Genomic DNA, 4,599 nt, shown 5'->3' on the forward strand with positions numbered 1-4,599 from the left:
ATGAAAAGTGACATTTTCCCCATAGGCCTATAAAAATAATAAAGGTATTAAATTACTGAATGGTGTATTTTAGATGAAAATATAACAAGAGAATAGAATGAACAGGGGCCCATTTTGAAACATCACATTTTAAGTCATTGTTTTTATGCAATAAAAGATGCAATCTGTCCATAATTTGGAGCAGCTGAGTCAATATACAACATAACATGATATATATCCTTTGCGTGGGGATGAGGGACCTGCTTATTTTAATTGTATAAAATTCCCATGGATTCCAACTTCCATTTTATTTTAATATTGTGAGTAAGCGCTCATGAAATAAGCACAGCAGATACCTATTCATTCAGAGCAGTGTTTGAAAAGCACTGGACCGACCATGGGGAGGAAGGGTATGGTGAAACAGTGTCTGAGCCATTTTAACGGACCCTGGTTCATGGATCTGTCTCTAACAGGCAGATCAAAACTTAGTTGCCTGAAGGCAGCTTTGGTACATGAGGGTAAAAGGACACTTCACCTCCTTGAATTGACTGCAGAGAACGGTGGAGTAAGTCTTATGCCATCTGACAATTTACCATCAAGGGGAAGCACCTTAAGGGTGTGGGGGAGGAACAGGCATTGAAATGGTGCCATGCTAACCTAACACAGGGCAAAACTTGTTCCTGTAAGTAAAATAGCAATAACTTCATTAGCTTAATAAGGTTGTCTGACCTGGTGATTTGGTACATGCTTTTTTGCTTATTTAAAATGATCAGGACCAATTATGGTTGTCTTAACCATACAATGATATGGTCCAAATTGTTCTGTTGTGTATCAATTCAGTGAATGAAAAGGTGTTAAGTGGACTGCTTGGAGGAAAAGACTGGTGACATAGCAGCACTGTTACCTTGTCCTTGGGCATAATGTAGTAAGAACTGTCCAGGCTGCAGCTACATTCTGGCCATAAGCAGTGCTAACAAAGCAGGCAAGGCCAAAGGAAAAGGTATGGTTAGGAGAAAACTGGCCATTCTCTGTACTTCATTGCATGTTTCAGAACAGAGTGCTATGTGATGATGCTACCAGAGCATTAACTGAAGCAGCCTGAGGCAACTTGAGAGAGCATTACTTTGTTGTATGTGTATGAAAGAGGGATGCTAAAATGCCTGGAGCAAGAGCTGGTGCTACCAACATTTGTCCTTGTGACTCCTTGTGCGCAGGGCCTGCATGAAGTTTTCTGTTAACCAGGTCCCGAGGGTGCCAGATAAAGGAGGGACAACCTGTAGAACCTGTATTTCTCTCACTAATTCCCTCTTCCACTGTTCTCTTCTACTTCTTCATCCAGATATACAGAACATGCACATTTGGGTGGGGGAGAATATACTTACATGAAATAAACTAGCAAAGAAACCAATTTGTTTTAATTTAAAGATTGAAGGAAAACACCCTCACATTTTGGAGTGATGAAAAGTACCATGACAGTCTGCATATAAATGCAAAAGAAGAACCTCTCAAAGTGTAATTTCTTTGTGTAAGGCTTCAGGCAGGTACCTAGAAGCATTTTCCCACTGAATAAAGAATGAATAGACACTTCAGTTCATTAAGGTGCCAATATTTGTCCACTTGAGGGAGCTCGAGGCTTTCCAAAACAGCAATGCTTGAAGGCTAAGCCTTCTAGTCAGAGCCTGTCCACTGGCTTTTTGAGAAGCAGATCTTTGGAGGGGCACCCAATTACACAGATAATTTGATTATGGATGTGAAATGACTGTCAATCTTAAACAAAGAAATGGATCCCTCACTGAGATATAGTGTACATACTTCATTCTTTTTTTTTTTTAAAGTTATGTATTTAATTGTGAACAAAAAAGCTGTTTTGAGCTCTTAAAGCAACTCAGCTGGAAGCAAAGAAATTAGCATGAAGTGAAATATTTATGGGAGCTTAGTATTGCTTAAGACTCATTATTTTCCCTGCCGTAAGACACCCGGGCCAATTAACTATTTCCAATTAAGTAGCCTAAAACAATAGTGAGCAGCCAGAAATAACTGATAAATGGTCATGAGTAGACTCTGAAAAGCAGAAGAATTGGTGTCGAGGTCGATTATTTTAAGAGGCCAGAACAGACATTACTATACGATGAAAAAGGCGTATATTGTACAAGAGAATTACAAAAAGATATTACATGCACCAAAAAGACTAACTTTAGCTTTACAGAAGGTACTTTGCTATTCCTGAATGTACCATTTCTACTACACTTTTTTATTGTGTATGTGAAATTTTCACCTTCCTCTTTAAATGGCATTTTCTCAAATTCAGCCACTTTTTGAGTTAATTGGCAAAGAAAAAAAAAAGTCAGTAAATTTAACATTGGGAAAAGAAATATATTTCCTTTTTACCCTTGCATGATGCAAAGATTACACATGCTCCAGGTTCTGTCAGATATTCAAGTTTTTCATTTACAGATTTTTTTTTAAATTATGAGCATAGTTCTTTGCATTTGTGTTTTTACATGTTCTTAAAGGAGACCTGTGGTTACTATTGTATGAAGTTATCTGTACAAATTAGCCTTGGAAGTTCACTTTCACTGTGACAAACAGTATGATAGATGGGAAACATTTTCACTATAATGAACGTGGCATGGAGTGGACTAAATATTACTGTTGCTTACACTGTTTGGTTGGACACACTGTTGGTGTTAACAGCGTAATTAACATGAGACATAGGACAGGGTCAGAGTACTTCTTTTTGGTGACCTAACTCTCAACACTTGAGAGAAACTATAAAAATAAATTTACAGAATATTGCATAATCTAGTAAGAACTGTGGAAAGAGCATGCAATCCAAAAAGCTGCATTTGTTATGCTCACGATTTTTTTCCTTTTCCTGATACTATTAGACAACAGAAGCTGCACTGTGATATCACAAAAAAAGAGTTGGGAGAGAGGAGGAGAACGGAAGAAAGGGTAAAGTGTTGCGATCAGCTAAAAATCTTAACAAGTGCCTACTTAGCAAGCCCAGAAGTGACTTCCGTTGCTTATAAATTTATTACTAGCTAGCAAATTCTTTCCAGATGGTATTGTGGGCACACACCTCAATGTTTCAAAGTTCAGCCATTATTGAGCTATCTGCAGGGAAAGAACAGCATGCTTGTTTGTTTGAAGACTTGGATAATTCAAAGAACACTAAACAGATTCTCTTCAAACCTCTGTTAATGATTCACCTCTTAGACCCAAGTCCCACAAAAACTTATGTAACAGAGAGAAAGCTGTGCTAGTCTATATACTATCGAAACAAAAAAGCAGAAAAGTAGCACTTTAAAGACTAACAAAATAATTTATTAGGTGAACTTTCGTGGGACAGACCCACTTCTTCAGACCATAGCCATACCAGAACAGACTCAATATTTAAGGCACAGAGAACCAAAAATCGTAATCAAGGTTGACAAATCAGGAAAAAAAAAAAAAAAAAAAAATGATCAAGGTGAGAAAAACAGAGAGCAGAGATTTGCTCACCTTGAACATTTTTTTTTTTTCTGATTTGTCAACCTTGATTACTATTTTTGGTTCTCTGTGCCTTAAATATTGAGTCTGTTCTGGTATGGCTATGGTCTGAAGAAGTGGGTCTGTCCCACAAAAGCTCACCTTATAAATTATTTTGTTAGTCTTTAAAGTGCTACTTTTCTGCTTTTTTGTTTTAAAAAATGTACGTATGTAAGTAGTTGTATGTGCACCATTTGTGCAGAAATATACTTGACTGCAGATGTAGCTGCAAGAACAGTGCCAATCAGGGACAATTTGAATTAACTGATGTTTTTGAAAGTTATTTTAAACAGTTAAAGTATAAACAGTTTTGCATCTGTAACTGTTTGCTACTATATGAATATTAGAACATATGTTTGTTGTGATATTATGCACTAATGTGTTTGTAACTGTAATTCAATATTAAATGATTTCCAAAATTAGAGGTGTAAAAATTTTGCCTTTAATTACTATTCATATTTCATGGCAAGCTAGAAATGTTATTTATCTTTCTCACTTCTGGTCTAGTCTGACGACTATTCAAACTAATAGAAAAACATTCACCAGGTTCAATCACCTAGGCTTGAGTTCTGTGTGACTAGCTTTTAGCTGTGTCTACACGTGCACGCTACTTCGAAGTAGCGGCACTAACTTCGAAATAGCGCCCGTCGCGGCTACACGCGTCGGGCGCTATTTCGAAGTTAACTTCGACGTTAGGCGGCGAGACGTCGAAGTCGCTAACCTCATGAGGGGATCGGAATAGCGCCCTACTTCAACGTTCAACGTCGAAGTAGGGACCGTGTAGACGATCCACGTCCCGCAACTTCGAAATTGTGGGGTCCTCCATGGCAGCCATCAGCTGGGGGGTTGAGAGACGCTGTCTCTCCAGCCCGTGCGGGGCTCTATGGTCACCGTGGGCAGCAGCCCTTAGCCCAGGGCTTCTGGCTGCTGCTGCTGCAGCGGGGGATTCATGCTGCATGCACAGGGTCTGCAACTCGTTGTCGGCTCTGTGTATCTTGTGCTGTTTAGTACAAGTGTGTCTGGGAGGGGCCCTTTAAGGGAGCGGCTGGCTGTTGAGTCCGCCCTGTGACCCTGTCTGCAGCTGTGCCT

Source organism: Carettochelys insculpta, chromosome 2 (genome assembly GCF_033958435.1).
Source record: "Carettochelys insculpta isolate YL-2023 chromosome 2, ASM3395843v1, whole genome shotgun sequence".
NCBI lineage: Eukaryota > Metazoa > Chordata > Testudines > Carettochelyidae > Carettochelys > Carettochelys insculpta.